Source organism: Cetorhinus maximus, unplaced genomic scaffold (genome assembly GCF_964194155.1).
Source record: "Cetorhinus maximus unplaced genomic scaffold, sCetMax3.hap1.1 HAP1_SCAFFOLD_1165, whole genome shotgun sequence".
Taxonomy (NCBI): domain Eukaryota; kingdom Metazoa; phylum Chordata; class Chondrichthyes; order Lamniformes; family Cetorhinidae; genus Cetorhinus; species Cetorhinus maximus.
In genome coordinates, this window is record NW_027597107.1 from 67,543 (window position 1) to 89,728 (window position 22,186).

Sequence of the window (22,186 nt, forward strand, 5' to 3'; positions counted from 1 at the left end):
TTAAAGACATTAGCAAAACAAAGAACATGTGGATAGGTCAGACATGCAAGGAAGTGAGAAGTGAGACACATTGAAAACAAAGACACCCTGCAGATCAGGTCTGACATTCAAACGGAAAATTGCAGACAACTCATGATTTGATCAGAGAGTAAATGCAAAATACTGCTGATGGATGCTGGATGCAGATAGAAATCTGAAACAAGAACAAAAAATGCTGGAAAAGCTCAGCAGGTCCAGCAGCATCTGTGGAGAGAGAAACACAGCTAACATTTCGAGTCCCTTTGACCCTTTGTTTGGAGAGTACTGTGTTCTGACAAAGAGCCTCATCCCAACAGCTACACAGCTCCCCACACCCCAATAAAAAGCCTGTTTCCAGATTGTGTGTGAAAAGCTTGTGGAGCTGGGCTGCCCACTGCTCATAGATTTAAAGAGATAGTCCATTAAAATAACCAAAAGTAATTTGACTTCCATTAGTAGACCTCTAAACTGCTGTTTTTCTGTGGGAAGAGGGTTGTGTGAGATCTAGTATCACCCCAGAGAATTGAGCAGATATTCCAGCTAACATCATAACTGGATGCAAAATATTCCATGGCACTATTCAAGAAAGAGTGGCCGAATTCTCCCTGGTCTCCTGGCCAATATTTCTCCTTCAACCAACATTACTGAAAACATTATTTGTCATGATGTCATTTCTGTATGTGGGACTTTGCTGTGAGTAAATTAACTGACACATTTCCAGCATCACAACAGATATCAGCACTTCAAAAATATTTAATTGATTGAAGTATTTTGCACCATCCAGTAGCGAGCAGGAATAGAAATGATTGCCTCTTGGTTGAGAAACACAGCAGAAACTGAACCATTAGAATGAAAAACATAAAAGTTCCCACAAGGAAAACCAATCAGATAATGTCACAGAATCACAGAATTGTTAGGGTTCAGAAGGAGACCATTTGGCCCATCATATTTACACCAGCTCTCCGAATGAGCATTATGACTTAGCACCATTCTCCTCCCTTTTCCCCTTACCCTTGCACATTGTTTCTATTCAAATAATCATCTAGTGATAATCCTCTTGAATGCCTCGATTGAACCTGCCTCCACCACACTTCCAGGCAGTGCATTCCATACTCGAACCACTCGCTGTGTGAAAAAGATTTTTCTCACATCACGTTTGCTTCTTTTGTAAATCACTTTAAACCTGTGCTCTCTCGGTCTCGATCCTTTTCAGAGCGGGAACAGATTCTTCCTATCTACTCTATCCAGCCCCCTCATGATTTTGAACACCTCTATCAAATCTCCTCTTAGCCTTCTCTTCTCCAAGGAGAACAGTCCCAACGTTTCCAATCTATCTTCGTAACTGAAGTTTCTTACCCCGGAGACATATTTGTAAACCTCTTCTGCACTCTCTCCAATGTGTTCACATCCGTTCTATAGTGTGGTGCCCAGAGCTGGACACAATACTCCAGCTGAGGGCTAAATAGCATCTTATGTGAGCTCAGCATAACCTCTCCACTCTTGTACTCTATGCTCCTCTTAATAAAGCCCAGGATACTGCATGCTTTACTAACTGCTCGCACCACTGTCCTGCCACCTTCAATGACCTATGCACATAAACACCCCGATCCCTCTGCTCCGCCACGTCCTTAAGAATTGTACCCCTTATTTTATATTGTCTCTCCATGTTCTTTGTACCAAAGTGCATCCCCTCACACTTCTCCGCATTGAGCTTCATCTGCCACCTATCTGCCCACTCTACCAACTTGTCTATGTTCTTTTGAAGTTCTATACTGTCCTCCTCACAGTTTACAATGCTCTGTAATAGATCAGTGCTCTGTACTCTTTTTGTAGTGGCTGCTAAAGGAGAAACATTTGACTCTTTATATCTGAGTAAATTCCAAGTAGAACCTGAAATGCTGCAGTTTTGTCCACTCCCAACCTAGCCTGTACCTGCTGGCACAAATCTTGTATTCAGCTCCTGCTGATCTGAGGTACAGATAAAGGCCTGGAGTGAGAGCAGCCACTGCTGGGAAAATCCTTTGAGCTGGAGCTGGTCAAGCTGCTGTGCACATCCTGTTAAAGAAACATCACCAAAATGCAAAGACCTTTCACAGGAACAAGGATGGTTTGAGGCTTTTCCATACACAGTACACATGAAGGCTACAAAAGGTGTAGTCAGCTAGTCCTTAACATGCAGGTCTAATAATGACACTGGAACCAATTTTTAATGAGTGAGGTAGTTCCAGAATGGAAAGTCTTTAAACTCTACAAGGTTCAGCTGCAGGACCGCAGTGATGCTCGTTATTACTTTATTATTTCAAGTGAAAATTTCAAATCAATAGAACTGATCTTTTTGTGCTCAGTCCCAACCATCACCTTCTCCATAAAACACGACCACATCCCACCTCAGCCGCTCTAGAAGAAATACTTCCATATAAATAGTTGCATTTGTGGGTTGACGTGTATTAGATCCCCTGCTTTTTGAGGTATATCTAATAATTTGGATGTAAATGTAGGGGGAATGATCAAGAAGTTTGAAGATTAGTAGAAGCAGAAACACTCATTTAAAAGCGTGTCTGGATATGCACCTTAAAATGCCGGAACCTGCAGGGTTACAGACTAAATGCTGGAAAGTGGGATTAGGCTGGGTGGCTCGTTTTTCAGCCCGAGCAGACACAATGGGCCAAGTGGCCGCTTTGTGCCATAAACTTTCTATGATTCTATTCTGTGTGGAGATGATAATATCCAGCTGCAGATCACTGCTGGCTGGATGACAGGAAACATTGAAAGTGTTTGCTTGGGTTAGACATGCCGTGTCTTTCAATGTACAGTAATCCCTCTGCACTAATTGCTCTCTGGGCTGAAAGCTCTTACTTTACCACTGACAGTGAAAAAGGAGGATGGAAAGGGAAAGTGTTGGGTACCGGTTTATACTCTTGGCTGTCTTTTACTATTAAATCATTCCAAGATATCAGGGCCTATTATAACTCCACCGTTTAATTGCCACCTGTCAATCTAAGACCACGAGTTTTTATACTGACAAAGAGCTTCTCAAAATGCTTTGTTCACTCCCACAATCCTATATTTTGGAGAGGTTCGATCATATTCTTTGCAATGTTTACGTATCGAATAATATAGCAACCTATGAGTATGAAAATGGGCTTATGGAAAAATTTATCTGGAATCTACTGGATTGGCTTTCATCTAGGGTGAAACTAAAAATCAATTCCAACAGCAGTTTAAGAGCTGTTTACTGTAAGGGTGAAACCCTTTTGCATTACTATCAAGTATTGGTACTTGGGATTGAACACATTCACGTCATTAGTTAATGTAAATTGCAAAATATGAAATCATTCATATGTCAAGAGAACCTGAAACTTTTCTAGGAGATCCCCTCCTGCCTCAGTTGGTAATGGTTTGATTGTTTGATCAGTGCTCAGCTAGCCTGAAACCAGTATTAGTGCAGCAGGAAGGATGCTGCAGAGAAACAGAGCAGAAATATACAGCCAACATACCTGTCAGTTTTCAGCACCAGTTTAAAGTTACTGCATTAGAAGTGCTCCAATGAATTAAGAAAGTCACAACAGTATTGTTTTCAGAGATGAATTCAAATAACTCTTGCGTTAATTCAGTGTTGCCTGTTATTTTGGACCCTCCCAATCCCGATATCTTCGTGCTGTAATTGCTCCTGTTAAAATATTACTGCACTGCTGTTAACCCAGCATCTTCCCAGCTGTGTTTCTCTCGCAGCCGGTCATGTGACAGTCCGGACACTACAGCACCTGCATTGTGGTTTGAACCATCGTGCAATTTCCTTTAATGATCCTTTTCTTGAAAGTTTTGGAGGGGATGCAAGAAAAATCAAAGTCTGGAATCCAACTCCAGACAATTTCAGCAACATCAAAATTCCAGTTACTCAACCCCCAGACAGACACAAAAGCAAGCTGTGCTTAATTGTCTGTCTTTTTACGCAATTAATGTCTTAATTAATTAATTGCTTAATAACTTCAAGTGCTTTTGAAAACATTAATTGTTAATTGTAGCTGAGTCAGTATGTAATAGCAGGCTCCATAAAAGGTGCAAGTTATGAATTCACATTGCCAGCTCTGAGCTTCCATACAAAAGGTGCACATGCTGGGAACTGAAACTTGTGGGTCAGTTGACATCAAGGTATCTCTGTCTATTACACCCTATAGGACCTATAGGTACGTGTATCAACAATTCTCCCCCATAGACACTATTTGGTCATTTAAGCTTCATGCCGACAGTGTGAATCTGCAAGTTGATTTGCTGCCTGCATCTTCTAAAATGCTCATCTCTGTCCCGGAAAGAAAACCTCCCCGCCAAATTAAAATCGGTGTGAAAGTGCAAAGCTTCAGTCAACATTCTGGTAGTTCTCATTTCACCTCTGGACACGATGAGCAAAATCCAGATCTCTCATGTGATAATTGTACAAAAAAAGTCTGCGAAGTAAAACTTGGAGCTGCCACCTTCAGGCAAGTCCCTTCCTCCCAAAGGATATAATAAAGTCTGTAAATTGTTGAATTAACAATAAAAACAGTTAAGCTTTAATCTGATTCCACTCTTCCCAGACATTACTTTCAGCAGGTTCACCCACTCAACCAGCTCATTCCCCTTTGCATTTGAAGCTCTCCATCTGCAAGAGGTGCTGTGATTGGAAGAAGGAGCGGAGCTTGTAAAAGCAGATTCACAGAATCTGCCTGGAATTTGTTCCAGGGTCATTATTAGACGTAATCACACAAATTGAAAAAAAGAGTGTTCTTCAAATGCAAGGATTCTGAGTCATTGATAATAATCAAAATGTTTATCAGTATCAGTCACTAATGGCCAGCGACTTCAGACTGGAGAACAAGGGAAATTGCACGCGTGCTATACTTTTGAGTATTACCATCATCCTCTAATGATATTGGTTTATTTAACACACAAAAATTATCAGGGCTGATGCTGACCAAATGGATTATGCAGCAGGTATGTGCCTATGGCCAAGTGTTGCTTAAGCAGCGAGGGTAATATCATGGACTTGGATGCCTCTGGATGAACTTTAGCATATTCAGCGCCATCCAAACAGCAAAATTAGCACTGAGCAGAGGATCAGTCAAGTGTAGCTTACTTTGCAAAGTAAAGCAAAAGTAGTAATCCTGGCAGTAGCAAGCTTGTGAAGTGTGCACAAGAGGTGCACAATACGTATGCTGAGGTGAAACCCCAGGGCAGAAAGTCGCTGGAAATGCTAGAAATCACACAGCAGAAACTGGCCACTAAACATTCTGCCAAGAGTCACTGCTTAGAAGGCCCATGTTACAGCTCCATATCTTACTGTTAAAGAAAAGGGAAAACCAAACCAGAGTAGTGCTCTTTAAAAATTTGGGCTTTTTTTGAGTTTCCAAGGTCATATTCCAGTGTTTGTTTTTAAACTTAATCCTGTATTACACGAACAAACTGCATTAAACACTGGGAAGTTAAAATGATGTTAAAATTGGTGGTGGCACAGCACCCATTTCACCTCCATCTCCACTTCCAATATTCCATCTGACCAGTATCAGCATCTGCCCACCACATCACTTGTGTCCTAATTACCAGAGCTCAGGACTCGCCCTAGCCCATGTTTCCTTTCTTTAAAACAAAAATGAACTCATCACTGCCCTGCCAAATGCAAGTGTTGTAAATGTGATGCACCCATTCAGAACACTTAACATCTAGGTCATGCACTTGTTCAGACTTTACACAGCTCCAGGATTTTAGGGCAAATTGATGCCTGCCTGATCTACTCTAAGGAAGCATTTCACTAAATGAACATTGCCATATGAAGCTTCAGATGACAACTGTAGTTGATGCTGCAACAAATTGTACAGACAGACAATCTTGATTGTCCCAGTTCACAATAGCATTGCCTGCAAGCCTTGCTGAGTAACACACCATCCTGCTTTGGAGTCATCATGGAATGTAACAATGCAAAGGGAGGCCATTTGACCCTCGAGTCTGTGTGAACCCCTTGAGTCACGCGAGGGGACTGCTCTCTCCCCATTCTTCTGTACATTCCACCCCTTCTAGCCCTGCTCACAAAAGGGTGCGCTTCCTGAGGAATTTGAAGGAGGATGGCAAATCCATTTGCTCTGAAAAATTTTCATTCATTCTCAAGCTCACTCAGGAAAAAAAAAGGTACATCCTGCAACTGAGAAATTGCTGCATTCAGCTAAGGCTGCAGATTCAAGAATAACATTTCTGCCACCAGGGGTGTAAAGTTGTCACCTTTGTAGAGCAGCTGGGGAAAAGAGAGCACGTTGCCAGATTGTATGCTGAGGCCGTTTACGAAGGCTTCCTGGGAAAAGAAAGAGCCAGGCTATGGAAAACACACCCACAACGCCAAGAAATTTAGTGCTGAGCACAGCATAAGAAAGTGAGACTTAGTGCCAGTTAGCATGGTATGAGTGGGAGGTCTGACTGAGATCAATACTCTGGATATGGAAAGAGCTCTGCAGAGCAGGCCAAAGTCTCAAGAGGGAGGAAGGTGATGTATGAACTGCTTTCTCAAGCACTCAGTCACAGTATAAGGTCAAAGAGACTGCACACAGTTAATATTGAAATAAGGCAAACACATAGCACCTCGACAGGGGCTTGTGAAGGGAACACCATCAGATCATACACAGCTGGGATGATAGACAGGGAAAGCCTAGGATATGGACAGAGTATCTAATATCATTGGTTACAGCACTGGAGGACATTCTACCCATCAGATCAGTGCTGGATCTCTGAAGGAGCACGTTGTCCTATCGAGCTTAAGCTACACTTGTCCACAAACATTCATTCCCTCAACCATCAACACACAGTAGCAACGTGTACCATCTACAAGATGCATTGCAGGAATTCGCCAAGGCTCCTTCGACAGCACCTTCCAAACCCACGACTACTACCATCTTGAAGGACAAGGGCAGCAGATACATGAGAAAACCACCACGTAGAAGTTCCCTTCCAAACCACTCACTATCCTGGCTTGGAAATATATTGCTATTCCTTCACCATAGCTGGGTCAAAATCCTGGAACTCCCTTCCTAACAGCACTATGGGTACACCTTCACCACATGGACTGCAGTGGTTCAAGAAGGTAGCTCACCACCACCACCACCTCCTCCTCCTCCTTCAGGGATGGGCAATAAATGCTGGCCCAGCCAGCGAAGCCCACATCCCATAAATGAATTTTTTTAAAAATGACCTTGTCAATGGAATATCCTGCCCATCCAATGGTATAAAAATTGTTGCAAAAAAATAAATAAATAAAAATAAAAGTGCTTAACCAAGCAGCCTGGGTCAACTACTAGAAGGAAAGATCAGGGGGTTGACAACTCGCTGTTAATTTCTTGTAACACGTTTGCAACTACCGGCATTATTGCTAATGGGTGTAGGGAATTCTGTGACACCAGTCAGGAGTGTGATGAAATGCTCTCCACTTGGCTGGACGAGTGCAGCTCCAACAACACAAGAAGCTCAACACCTTCTACAACAAGGTAAACTGCGTTCTACCGAGCACTTCAAATGAAGCAGCTCAGGCCTTTTTTTGGCATGATGAATTTGTACTGCATGCGGTAGGTTTCAAATATCCCCATATTCACAAACTAAAGATACTGCAGAGCCTCTACAGGTTAGTGTAGGCAGCAAAAGTGGCCCCTTTAAAATCCCAAAGAATCTGTAAATGACCAATCCTGTTGTAGAGGCACACACACAATTTGTCACTGGCACACCTCAGGTAACATTTGGAGCACTCATCTGGAGGTCAGAGCCATGGCAGAGGAGCTAAACTTAGGTCAACCACAAGCCATCCATTGAAATGATTTTGTTTTGAAGATGAGATCAAGAGAAATTTGGAAGGAACACATCATAATTTCCAGCATCCTTCACATTGACCGAAACCTCATGTGTTGTCACGCACAATGTATATTCTGGGTGTAAAAGTCCTTTGGAGGTGCTTTTCTATTTGAGAATGAAACACAACATTGATGGCATTAGTTACGTAGCCTGGACCATAAGTAAGCCAGTGACCTCGTGAGACTGAATGGCCACATCTTGCTACCACTTTGCTGAGGTGACAAATGTGACCAGTTTCCCTGCTCTCCTGTCCCACAGACTCAGGCATTACAGAGATGTCCCAGAGGCCCCCCCATTTCAGAGTCTGTGCTATAAACGTACTTTGGTCAACACCTTCAAACTGGACAGGTGATAAGCTGCTGGTCTTCATGCAGTAGGTGGCAGAGATGACATATACCCCCTATGTTGAGGTATACAATTCTAATGCACATCTCACCAAGGCCCTTGTGATTTTGTTACCTGTACATTGCATTCTATGCAGGGTAGGGCACGGTGTTGGGACATGTTCACGTCCTATGCTGCCCCTTCTCTTTTGTTGCCCCTCCTTCACCATAAAAAAGGCTTTACAACGATTTGCAATGGCTCTTCTGAAGAAACCATTCATGCACCAAGAGCTGGATGTTTGTTTACAAAGTCTGGAAATTGATTTTTGACACCCTTAAGGGCCATGATTGTAGGTGCCCTGCCAGTGTTGACAGCCAAAATACTAATGGTTTGGAAATCAAGTTGAGCATCTCTGGAAACTGTACCCAAATTGTTTTCACTTCCTAATAAGAGTAGAATATTGGCACCAATTCATTTTAGCTCAATGCAATAGACTGCATTCTTTTAAACAATCCAGAAATCAGATGATGTAATAAAGACATGTACCTTTTTATTATTTAATACCCTCCAGACTTCCCCCAGCTTCTTACTCCCCAACACGTGTCCACCGTACTATCAGAAATCCCCCAAAAGCAAAAGATGTTGAGAGGGGTGCTTTGTTTGCCTATTCAAGTTGATGTTCAGAAAATATAGGGAGATCAATTACACGACAAGGACAGATGAACACTCATTGCTGTCAGTGACAGTCTGCTGAGGGAAAGGGGTCCCACATTTGCTTAAATGAACACAAGAACCACTAAAATCAAATCAAGATTTTACAGAGAAAATACTTGCATACTCTGATGAAACTTACTACCACAGAGTAGTAGAACAGATTGCAAACATTTAAGGGGAGCCTGAGGGGAACAGAGAAATACAGGCAGGTGGAAACAGTTCAGAGTGGGAGGGAACTCCTGAGGAGTTTAAAATCAGTGAACAGTTTTGCCAAAGGGCCTCCATTTTAGTGTTGACTCTTTACAATAAGTGACAGCACTTAAACAATTCAGCAGTTTGGGGCATCCTTTTATGGGGAGAGCCTGCACAAAAACACAAGCTGTTGATGTTTACACAACTTCTCACCAATGTCCAGAGCATCAGGAAAATATAAATACTCTCTGGAAATGATCAGCAGCTTCTTGAATCAGGGAACTAATTAAATGCTAAATTAATGAGGATTAATGTGATGAATTCTTGCACCAATGCAGATTCCCATTGATTCTTCAGTGTCTAAAATCATACATTAAAAAAGGCAGCTATTCGACCATTGAGGCTGTGCTGTCTCTTTAAAAGATCCAATTGATCCCATTCCTCTGCTCTCCCCCCAACCCCAGCCATTGTTCCTATTCAAGCTGATGTCCAATTCCTTTAGGGAAATCATTGCATGGGCTTCCAGCATCTTTCCAGGCAGTACATTCTCCACAATGTCTGACCGCATTGGCCTTGTTTTGTTGCAGCCACATTTGCTTCATCCGGATGGAAAGAGAAGAAAAAGCCTGAATGTCACAAGAAGCTTTGGAAAGAGCGGAGAGAGCCGGACATCGAGTGTTAATGTCAGTGGCCGAGCCCGAGCTCTCCACACAGCCTCATCGGACTGAAGACCATTCGGCCCGTTTTTCCCTCCCTGCCTCCCCCTCACTTTCCCCCAAGAGAGTTTCCAGAGTCATAAATTCCCAAACCCTCCCCTCTGGAGGGAAGGGGGGGCTCCGGCGGCGCCTTAAATACCCATTGTCACGTGATGCCGCTCCGGGGCCCTCTCGCGAGGTTTGAGCCGGGTCACGCGGGCGTTGCCGGGGAGACGGGCGGCCGCTCCGGGGCCCTCTCGCGAGGTTTGAGCGGGTCACGCGGCCGTTGCCGGGGAGACGGGCGGCCGCTCCGGGGCCCTCTCGCGAGGTTTGAGCGGGTCACGCGGCCGTTGCCGGGGAGACGGGCGGCCGCTCCGGGGCCCTCTCGCGAGGTTTGAGCGGGTCACGCGGCCGTTGCCGGGGATCGGGAGGCGGCGGTTGGTTTTGGCGGTAAACTGAATGGTGTGCGCGGCGATGGAGAATCAAACGGGAGAGAAAAGGACCGAGGACAAAATATAGAAATAGCGGCGGGGGTGGGGGGGGGGGCGGAGAGAACTCGGGGGGGGGGGGGGGGCGGGCAGAGATCTGGGGGGGAGAGAGAGCTGGGGGGGGAGGAGGGGAGCTGGAGGGAGGAGGGGAGCTCGGGGGGGGGGTACAGCTGGAGGGGGAGGAGGGGAGCTGGGGGGGAGGAGGGGAGCTCGGGGGGGTGTACAGCTGGAGGGGGAGGAGGGGAGCTCGGGGGGGCGTGGCGAAGTGCTGGGGGGGGTACAGCTGGAGGGGGAGGAGGGGAGCTGGGGGGGAGGAGGGGAGGAGGGGAGCTCGGGGGGGCGTGGCGAAGTGCTGGGGGGGAGGAGGGAGCGGGGGAGGGGAGAGCTCGGGGGAGAGGAGGAGGGGAGGGGAGGAGGGGGAGCTCAGGGGGTAGGGGGAGGAGGAGAGCTGGGGGGGGAAGGGGAGCTCGGAGGGGGAGAGAGAGCTCTGCGGGGGGAGGAGAGAGAGTGAGCTCGGGGGGAAGGGGGCGGGGGGGTGGAGAGCTCGGGGGGTTGTGGGAAGAGGGGAGCTTGTTGGGGGGTGTGGGAGGAGGGGAGCTCGGGTGGAGGGGAGGGGATCTTGGGTGGGGCGGGGGGAAGGGGAGCTCGGGGGGGGTGTGGTTGGCGGGGGGGAGAGAGAGCTCGGCGCGGAGGGGGAGGAGAACTCTGGGGGGTGGAGGGAGAGAGGGAGCGCAGGGGGCTGGGAAGGGGAGCTCGGGGTTGGGGGAAGAGAGCTCGGAGGGGAAGACGGGGGTGTGGTGGGGGGGGAGAGAGAACTCCGGGGCGGGAGACTGGGGGGTGGGGGAGGGGGGGAGCAAGTCGGTGGGCGGCGGCGGCGGGGAGGGGGCTGGAGTCACAAGCTATTGGGGAATGAAAGGAAAACCGTCATTAGGAAAATTAGAGTTTGTGGGAGCTGGAAAAAGGCTGGGTGGGCGGAAAGAAACGAGTGGAGGAAAATCCGGGTCCAGCTCAGGGTTCAGAAGCTCATCTTGGGGTCAAGATTTCTTGTCAATAAAGGAGCTCAGATTTCGACAGATGCCAGGGATGGAAACAGTGGTCAGGAAACGGAGTTTCTCCCATGACCCAGGACAGTGGCTCCAACAGGGGGACAAACATCGATGGATGTCCCGCTCATTGTTTCTCTGATCACCATCAGAAAGATCCATTATTATTAGTCGGATCTGCAAGGCTTTCGGACAAAGTAAAATCCCATCGATTTGAACAAAATGTCGACGGCCAGTGGATTAATTTAAAAATGAGGAAGTTAGTGGGAAGGTAAGAAGTCAGCCACATCTATTTTGCTGGGTGGTAGCTGTTGAGCGGGTTCCACGAGAAGCCTGTTAAAGTGGACAGTACGAATAAGCATGTCCGGAGAAAGAGGTCAGCCAAGGCCATTCTCCACTGTCAGCAGCACATTGCATAAAGCAGTTTATCTGTAAAGTGATAGAAGGGAAGAAATAGTTCCAATTTATATCAACCTTACTATAAAGCATTTTGTCTAAATGTGATATGCGATGACACAAAGGCCAACAATTCAAGTATGAACACCGAGCCTGAGGATATCATTGATCCTTTCAGCTTTTCTCTCACTGCCGAGTGACGCAGATTGAAATATATTCATGGGCTGAATCTTCCCCCCCGTCGGGGGTGGGGGGGAGTTGTGCAGGGGCCGGCGTGAACCCAATTGACGCCCCCAATCGAGGGCGAGTTGCCATTTTATGTGGGTGGGCCAATTAAGGCCCGGGCAGCGTGATGCTCGCTCGCAATCGCTGAGAGCTACCTGTGTGGTGGGGGGGGGATTCCCTGAGCCATTCCCTGAGTGGGTGGGGGGACATTCCCCTTGATCTCTCAAGTGCTCTTCCGTATCATTGATTAGCCTTTTAAACACCGCCTGTAACACGTAATGCTGATTCCTCACCTTTCGTAAGTCACCTTCAAACTTTGTCAGACTTTTGGGAAGGTGGGGAATTGGGGCCTGCTTAGGTTCGTCATAGTGTTCCAGGGTATGGTGGAGTGTGTCGGAGGCGTTGACTGAGACCTGACCCCTTTGTTGGACGTACATTATTCACGCTGTGTCTGATAGTAACTGGGAGCCGGGGTTCCCTTGTATCCTGAGCGGGTGTGATGGTTTCCTCTGTGGGTAATTTCTAATATACAACCCTCCGTTCGGTTGTACCCACATTTGTCCAGCACCCCCCCCCGTTCCAACTGGATGGGAGCAAATTGAGGCTACCTTTCCTCCTGCACCCGCTCAGTGATACCCTGTGTATGCCCTCATTCTTGCGTATGGCATGCATATCTATGGGGTAGTACCGGAGGGAGTCATTGTCTCGGATTAACCCAATGTTCTCCACTTGGTACTGAGGGTGTGGGCCCGTGTCTGCTGTGACTGAGGGGATTGCCCATACCTATCACGTTCATTTGGTTTGAGGTGCACTTCTGAATCACCGCATACACCCTGGTCACTCCTTTCAATGTACATGCGTCGATGATGCCTGGGTTCTTGGCCATCCCCCACAACCGGGCACTGTTGATCCAGCCCGGTACCTCCCCCCTTTGGATCTGGCCCAGATTGTGTCTTAATTGCCCGATCAGCCACTGGCCGTAAGCTGGCTTTTTTAGGTGCTGCCCTCTTGTCGTTCCTCCCTTTCTGTTAATTGGCTGGTGGCTTTAGCATGGGTCTCTATAACGTGTACGCTTTCCAATACAGATGCCACACTCTTGCCCCCTAGGGCCGCTGCCGTTTCACCACCCCTCGCTACTCTTATGAGCAAGCTGCCTCATGATCCCTTTAAGATTCGTGACCTCGGAGTTGATTCCTTGAATGTCGAGAGAGTTTACCAGGGAAGTCCCTGTGTTCACCCCTGTCAGTACATTGTTAACTAACTGTCGCGGAAATCGGAGTGAACACTCAGACCCAGGAGGTTTGTCTCGGAAGCCTTTATTAATCGTGATATCACGGAGAGCCCAGTAACATACAAGCACACTCTGAGGAAGCATCAGAGCACACACATATTTATAGTAGAGGTTGTACATATCAAAGAGCTTGAAGGTGATAAGACTGTCTAACTTTCAATGATCAATTACATTGAGAATCATTGTCACACAATTAGTCTATTCTAAGTTTATGACTATACAGGATATTAGGGGAAGCTCACGTACTAATAAAAAGTGAGACAGAGAATAGATAACCATGCTTGACCTTATCTTTAGTGCTAGGCAGTGTACACTCTAGAGAACAGATGACCATTGCTTGATCCTGTCTCCTTGTGTTGGGGGCAGACATCCCAGCCCCGTCTTAATGACTCCAGGAAGCCTGCCCATGACACTCCCTTTCTCCCCTCCTGCTCAATTAGCTGGCAGCTGCAGGTGTACCTGCTAGAACAAAAGAGGGAACAGTGCTGTAGTATTCCACGATGGTGCTAACGAGAGAGGGAACAGTGCTGTAGTATTCCACGATGGTGCTAACGAGAGAGGGAACAGTGCTGTAGTATTCCACGATGGTGCTAACGAGAGAGGGAACAGTGCTGTAGTATTCCACGATGGTGCTAACTGTTTAACCCTTAGTTGACCTGTAGATGTATTTTATTCTTCCACACTAACTCTCTCTTCTGGCGGTGGAAAGCAGGATGTCCCCTGAATCTAGTGGCACCCGTGGCGTCGGCCGCCTGATTAATCACAGCCTTACTCAGTAATTTGTATAGTTTTCGTAGAGGTGCTTGGTTACTGCAATACTCAGGCAGTCGCATACCTGCCAGGTTCACAATTACTTGTACAATTTCATGTTTAAAATTATCATACAAGAGTTCACCGTCCGTATACAGTAGCAGTCCATTCTGTGGCCCAGGGGTCATGTCTGGGCAAGATAGTCTCTTTGGTGTCGTCGCGTCCTGTGATAGCGGGGTGGTGTCGGTCCGGGGATCCGCCGTTGCAGTCAACTCTCCGTGTTTGGCCCTCAAGATCCAATGCCAGGTATCTGTCATTCCCAAGTCCTCCTTGTGAAGGTAAATTGCGAAAAATCTCTCACACACTGTATCTGGACCTGTGCCCCCTTCGCACATGTCCAGGGTCCGTCCGAACCATCGCTGATCTGGAAGCATAGTGGACCCTCATTTTTCCATCGGAGTTCCGTTCCCGAATGCGAGCTCTGCCCTAGGCTCTCACCATCGCTCGTTCCAATGGATAGTTGCGTAAGCCCGGTGCCACACTTGAAGAGCATTGACCTTTCCGTTGTGACATTCACACCTTTCACGCAATATCCGTCGCTGACATTCTTGTAGTATAAGCCCATACCGGCCACTGCTTCACGGTTTACATTCTGTATGCCGGTGGCTGCGATAGCCAGGGCCCTGGTAATGATCATGGACACCCAGCTTTTTTCCATCTTGGCGTGGAGGTTACCCGGTTATTGTTATTTCTGTAATGAAGCACACTGCTGGTGATCACCAGGGTTTAGGTTGGATATAAGAGGCAGCTTTCTCCTTTACGTGCCTCCTTGTGCACAGCCCACGGTGACCCTGCCCGTAGTTGAGGATTCCCCCTTTTGTCTTTCAGATGGCCAGTCCTCCAGATCGGGAATGAATCCTAAACCACTTGGCTAACACAGTACGGACTGCTCGTTGCCCGTTTTCCCCCCGCTGCCTGGTAATTTAGTCTTTCTTACTTACATCATACCTTTTCAGTTGCGACCAGTGTTTCCACCTAGCTTTTCCCTTCATATCGACGCAGGCACGTGAATAATTCCGTACGGTCCAGTCCATTTTGGGGCAAAACCTGGTTGGCTAGGGGTGATTTGAACAAACACCATGTCTCCGACCTCAGCCGGTGGTGACGGGGGTCCCCCTTTTGTCCTCTCTTCTAAATCCCTGATAGCCTGTTGGTCCTTCACTTCCTGTTGTAATTCCTTTAGCTGTCCATCCAATTGCTTAATATCGTTTTTAATTTTATCTCTGATGGGTCCCATATCCTCACTTCCGGTGGCTCTGCCCTCTGGCAAGCGCATTGCCCTCCCGGTCATCCACTCATAAGGGGTTAAACCAGTTGTCCTGTTGGGGGTAGCCCTCAGTCGCATCAATATGCGGGGGAGCACATCCACCCATCCCCTACTAGTTGCTGTGTTTGCCATTGCAATAGCATTTTTTAACGTGCGGTTCATACATTCTTCCATTCCTGAGCTTTGTGGATGGTAAGGTACGTGAAATTTCTGTTTTACTCCGAGCAGCTCACACGTCCTTTTCATAATACTGTCCGTAAAATGCGCTCCTTGATCCGAATCTATCTGTAAAGGGATTCCCCACCTTGGTACTACTTCAAAAGCGAGGATCTTTGTGGCCGTGGTGGCGTTGCAGTCCCTGGTGGGGAAAGCTCTAGTGAACCTCCAGTGCACCTACACCCCCGTAGTTACAATATGCCTCAAACTTCCAATTGCCATATTCATGGGCACTCTCGCCCTTTTCTTGTTTTACTCCAGTCACTGTATTCCAATTAACTGGGGCTTGCCCTAAGACTTGTGCCATTTCTGCTCTAAAGGCTCGGAAATCAGCTTGCTGCTGTGCCTGGTCTGCAGCGATATCATTACACCAGGTTCCGTCCTGATACGCTCGCCGCAGCCGTCCCCAAAACGCCTCAGGTAGTTTTATCCGGACTAACCCGCGAACGTCCCTGTTATGGAGACGGTGGCATTGCCTTATTTCCCTCAATTTTTGCCAAAACGACTCATTCCGTGTCTAGGTTTTAGTTGGGGTAATTTATTTCCAATAGCTTCATAGTGTCGCTAGGTGACAGGGACACATACGTGGTTCTCAGTTGCGCCAGGAACCCCCCGTTATAGCTCTCTGTCCGTGTATTGGCGCCTGGGCCGGCTGCCCATTTTGTGCCGGTACGGCCGCTTGAGCTGGTCTGCCTGGTTGTCCGGACACCGGGGGCACATGCTCTATCTTAATTGGGGCCACGGGTTATGGGGGTGGTGATTCCCAACCTGCTTCCCGTTGTTCCTCATATCCTGCTGCCTGTTGCACCAGCCCGTTCCAATCTATATTATCTGCGTATTGTGCAGCTACTGGTGGCTGTGGTAAAGCTGCCGAAACTGACATGAGATTTTTTGCCGGTACCAGCTCTTCATTTTGGGATTTGTTGGCCAACATTCGATTGACTCGGCCTTTTGGCTAAGATAAAGTGTAGTCGTGAAGCGATGGCTATAACCAGTCGAGCCCCATATGATGGGGTACGTAACACTGTTCGGGTGACGGTGAAGGGCAGCGAAGGAGGAGCACCCATGGATCGGGCCTTCTTCATCAAGCGGATCCTGTTGAAGGCATGTGGATTTGAAGCGGAGGAGATCTACTCCCTGCAAGACTTCCCAAGCGCTGGACATTTCGATGTGACTTTCAAGCGAGTGGCAGCTTGCGTCACGTTCCTGAAGGTGTTCGAGGAGAACAGAGACCAGCCGGAGATGAAGATCCTGACGGTGGAGCCGCTCTTTGCTCCGCCGTTGCAACGGGACCATGTGGTGACGGTGCGTCTCTGTAACCCCTACGACCCTGTCGCCGACGTGTTCACCTTCCTCGCCAGGTACGTCAACAAAGTTGGGAGCTCCAGCGAGGATAGAGACGCCTTCAGGATTTGGACATGCAAACGCCAGGTTAAGGTCACGCTCAAGACCCCGACGGTAAGGGAACCATCTTCCACCCTCCTTCCAGCTTCGCTATCGGGAGAAGCCATGGCTACTTTGTTTACGCTGGGCAACCCAAACTTTGTTGCTCATGCGGCAAGTCTGGTCATGTGGCGGCCAACTGCATCGGCGCCCTCTGCAAGAACTGCAAACAGGAAGGGCACCAGACAAAGGATTGCAAACAGACTAAGAGCTGCAACCTGTGTGGCGAGGCAGCTCACCTCTACAGGACCTGCCCCAAACGCTGCCTCAATTATGCACAGGCAGCCAAAGCCAAAGAGGGGGAAGCAGCAGAAATGCTTCGAGTCACCACTACCAAGGACACTTGCAACACTCCAACCACCATGGCCCCCAGTGAAAACAAGGGGACAAAGGAGGACACAGGGAGAGACAAGGTGGAGGAAAAGATTGAGGCAGCAGACAACCGATCAACAGCACTGCCCCCTGAACCTCCCACTCCTCAGGAGAGCGAATCAATGGAGGAGGAGGAAGCAGCGGAAAATCAGCAGGGGGAGTGGCAGCTGGTGAAGAGAGCCAAAAGGAAGAAGGGACCAAGCCACTTCCCAGACAAGAGGCAAGAGGCGTCTCCCATCCGACACGGATAACAAGGGCAGCTGCTCTTCGGACGAAGAAGTGCCTGGGCGACACCTGCAGAAGAAGCGGCAAAGCTCTAGGGAGTTGGAGGACGAGACACCTGAGCTCCAGAACATTGGAGACAATGAGGAGACCAGCGCACCCCAACTTTGCCCACAACCCGAAGAGGCCAGCGCATCCCAGCCCCAGGAATCTGGGAGCAGTGAGGCGCTCAGCGCACCCCAGCTCCGGGAAGCCGGGAGTAGCAACGCCCCAGAGAGGGAGAGGATTGGAGAAGCTTCTCCAACAGAGGACATTTCAAATCCCATTCTCTGCACGAACCCCAGATGCCACCTGAGCAGAACATTGCCAATGGGGATGTTCAGGACAGTTTCCTCAGCCCATCCAAAGTGAGGCAATTTGTAAACACTATGGGTATGCAGGAGCAGACCAAAGGCCTGGGACTCTCAGAGGCAACAGGTTTGGTAAGAGACTAAATGCTTTAAAATGGGTGTAAAGATGGTATCCATAAATGTGCATAGCATTAAATCAACTACGCGATGTGTAGCGACCTTGGATTACCTTGCCAAGGTCAAAGCTGACCTGTTGTTTCTGCAGGAGTGTGCGATACCGCACCTCAGCTACTACAGACAATGGTCACGGTGGTGGTCGTACGGGCCATCGATCTGATCGGACGGATACGACTCTCGTTCCTCCGGCCTTGGTATTCTGCTGCGGGGAGGCAACTTCACTGTCTCCGAGGTTAAGGAGGTCATGGGTGGGTGCCTCCTCGTAGCAAAAGTAATGTACAAGAATGCTCCACTCCGGTTAATTAACGTGTATGCCCCGGCACAAAAGACCGCCCGGCTGGCGGCTTTTCAGCAGCTCCCACTGCTGTTGGTGACGTCCAGGCCGGTCATTGTGGGCGGTGACTTCAACTGCAACATCGATGCGGCTGGACGATCCGGCAGGGCCGACAGAAGGTTGGACGCTACGTCCAGATCCCCGATGGAAACAGTTAAGGATGCCAAGCTGCACGACGTCTTCAGCAACCCTGCAGACTGAGCACAGCATAGATACACCCGGTCGCGACCAGACGGGTCCATCCGTTTCAGGATAGACTAACTGTTTGTGTCCCGCGCATTCGCAGTCAGATCCACCGATGTCAAGCCGGTGTTCTCTGACCACTGCCTCCTACTGGTTGACTGTCACTTAGAGGAAGACCAGAGGGTGGACAGGGGGGCATGGAAGCTAAACGTGCAACTGCTGACCCCAGAGAACATTGAGGAGCTCAAGAGGGATTACAAAGGTTGGAGAACCATGAAACCCCTCTTTGAGTCCCTGACACATTGGTGGGAAGCGATCAAGGGAAACATCAAGAGGTTTTTCATCGTCAAAGGCACCCAGAAAGCTAGAAAGGAACAGAGGGAAATGTCCCGACTCCTGAAATACATGCAGAATCTGCTCCGGCTGCAGTCGGTGGGGGTCGATGTCAAGGAGGAACTCTAAGAGGTGAAGAGCCAGCAAGCCTAGCCCTTTGCCTCCAAGAACATCTTCCATTCCGGAGCGCGCTCCGTGGAGCAGGATGAGACGTGCTCACGTTTCTTCTTCGAAAAGGTACAGAGAGAGAGCTCTGTGATCAGCAGCCTGAAGGAAGAAGACGGCTCAGTAAAGTCAGCGCAGTCCGACATTTTGAGGATCAGCAAATCGTTTTATGCCGGATTGTATGACGTGAAGCCCACGGGCAGCACGGCCTCCCAGTCCTTCTTGTCCTCTATCACGGAGGTCTTAGTCGACAGTACACGGGAGAGGCTTGACAAACCGCGAACTCCTGACGAACTGACTTAGGCCCTTGAGTCCTTCGAGAAGAGTAAATCTCCCCAGAAGCGACGGCTTGCCGGTGGAGTTGTATTCGGCTCTGTGGGACTGGAAGGGCCCAGACCTACTAGAAGTGTACGAGAGTATGCTCCTGGCCGGCAGCATGTCAGAATCCATGAGGAAAGGCATCATCACCCTCATCTACAAGCACAAGGAAGAAAGGGAGGAAATTAGAATTTGGCGACCCATTTCACTGTTGAATGTGGACTATAAGATTCTGTCCAAGGTCATCGCCAATCGGGTCGAATCCGCTCTGGAATTGGTGATACACCATGACCAGACCTGCACTGTGCCGGGCAGGAAGATCTCTGACAGCCTGGCGCTGCTCAGGGATACGATTGCCTATGTGCAGGATAGGGGTGTGGACATTTGCCTCATCAGCCTGGATCAGGAGAAGGCCTTTGACAGAATATCGCACACCTACGTGGTGGATGTGCTTTCCAAAATGGGGTTTGGGGAGGGAATTCGATATTGGATCCAACTGCTCTACACTAACATCAGTAGCGCAGTCTCAATCAATGGGTGGGAAACAGATAGCTTTCCGATTAAATCTGGAGTCAGGCAGGGCTGACCTCTCTCGCCTGTTCTTTTCGTGTGTTGCATAGAACCCTTGGCCGAGTCCATCAGGAAGGATCCGGGCATAAGAGGAGTGACGATCCCAGGCAGTGGAGGCACTCAGGTAAAAGCCTCCCTGTACATGGACGATGTCGTCGTCTTCTGCTCGGATCCGCTGTCGGTGCGCAGACTGATCCACATTTGCGACCAGTTCGAACTGGCCTCGGGAGCCAAGGTAAATCGTGGGAAGAGCGAGGCCATGTTCTTTGGGAACTGGGCTGACCGATCCTTTGTCCCCTTCACTGTCAGGGCTGACGGCCTGAAGGTGCTGGGGATATGGTTCGGAGGGACCAGGGCATGCGTTAGAAACTGGAAGGAGCGAGTGTCTATGGTGAAAAGGAAACTGGGCATGTGGGAGCGACGCTCCCTCTCCATTGCGGGTAAGAACCTGGTCATCAGGTGTGAGGCACTCTCGCTGTTGCTGTACGTGGCGCAGGTCTGGCCCATTCCACACTCCTGCGTGGTGGCGATCACTCGAGCCATCTTCCGCTTTATCTGGAGGTCGAAAATGGATCGTGTCCGCAGAGACGCGATGTACAAGCCTCTAGATAAAGGGGAAAAAAACGTGCCCAACATCGCCCTCATACTGATGGCCACCTTTGTGTGTGGCTGCATCAAGCGGTGCGTAGACCCTCAGTACGCAAACACCAAGTGTCACTACGTGCTGAGGTTCTACCTGTCCCCGGTGTTGCGAAGGATGGGTCTGGCCACGCTGCCGCGGAACGCTCCAAGTAGTTGGACCGTGCCGTACCACCTGTCCCTGGTGGAAAAATTTATGCAGAAAAACACCTTTGACCACAAGTCCATCAGGCAGTGGTCAGCACGTAACGTCTTAGAGGCCCTGAGGGAAAAGGAGAGGGTGGACCCTGTGGGATGGTTCCCCGAGCAGACTGTCAAAGTCAGGAGTCTCACCCCCTTGGCATGTTGCCCTTGAGGTGGCTGTGGTCGGTATGAGACCGTTGTTCACATCCTTGTAGTTGGTGCCTTTGCAAAGAAGATCTGGAGAGAGATGCAGTGGTTGCTGTCGAGGTTCATCCCGAGCAGTTCTGTGACACAGGACTCTGTGCTCTACGGGCTGTTCCCAGCGACACACACCGAGACAAACATCAACTGCAGCTGGAGGATCATCAACTCGGTGAAAGAGGCGCTTTGGTCTGCCCGAAACTTGTTGGTCTTCCAGCGCAAAGAGTTGTCCCCGACCGAGTGTTGCGGACTGGCACATTCCAAGGCCGAGGACTACGTGCTGAGGGACGCACTAAAGCTTGGGGCAGCTGCTGCAAAAGCGCAATGGGGAAGGGCCGCTGTCTAAGACCTTTCTGCCACAGCGCACCGAGAGACTGGGAACTGTTTAGAGCCCCTCGGGCTGTACAGCTCAAAGTGAAAGCCTGTAAATGATTGTAATATTGTTTGTACTGATGCACCTGGTGATACATTTTGTTAAAGTTGAACCGGATTGTACCCTTGTAATGGTGTTTTTGAAATGGTTTGGAATGTGGTTGAAGATATTTTATGAATAAAGTATATTTTTGCAAAAAAAAAAGGTTCTCCCAGGACGATGCTAGCCCATTGCACTTCGGGTGTGCTGACGCCTGCGATGTCCCCAAATGCGGGATACTCGACTGTAAAATTTGTGGTAGTGGGGGACTGCGTTTGCGCTCTCCCCGATTCACAATTCAAAAAATAGATTTCATCATATCTTTCATTTTCTCTTCTATTTCCTGTCAGCAACCTTTTCTGAAAAAAGAAATATATAACCCCCAATGTGTGCTCTTCAAAATCTATACTGGACTGGTTATTTAGCTTTTTCTTTCCTCCTCGCAAATATTATCCAACCCCCATTCTTTTCCTCCCTGTCATTATCAGCCGACAATTATTCCATCTATGCATCATTTTCGCCAGACCGTTTGTTTCGTGGCCGCCAAATTACTCGCGCCATTTTTAACCCCGCGTTTGCCCACTCAAAAATCTCTCTCAAACAACCCCCATCTAACACCCAACCCACCATCACAACAGTCCCCGCACTCCCAGCACCGCCCCACCCCCTATCTATCTGGACGTCTGTATAAATACAAACTCATATCAGCTATTAACTCATATGCATTCACCATTTTAAACATGTA

At 48.6% G+C, this 22,186-nt stretch overlaps 1 non-coding gene across 1 annotated transcript; it reads left to right on the plus strand.

The window, feature by feature from the left end:
* The first annotated feature begins 21,568 nt into the window (after nt 1-21,568).
* On the plus strand, nt 21,569-21,731 carry LOC144675804 (U1 spliceosomal RNA). Its single transcript, XR_013575166.1, has one exon. It is a non-coding gene; the product is annotated as a U1 spliceosomal RNA (small nuclear RNA).
* Nucleotides 21,732-22,186: the final 455 nt, after the last annotated feature.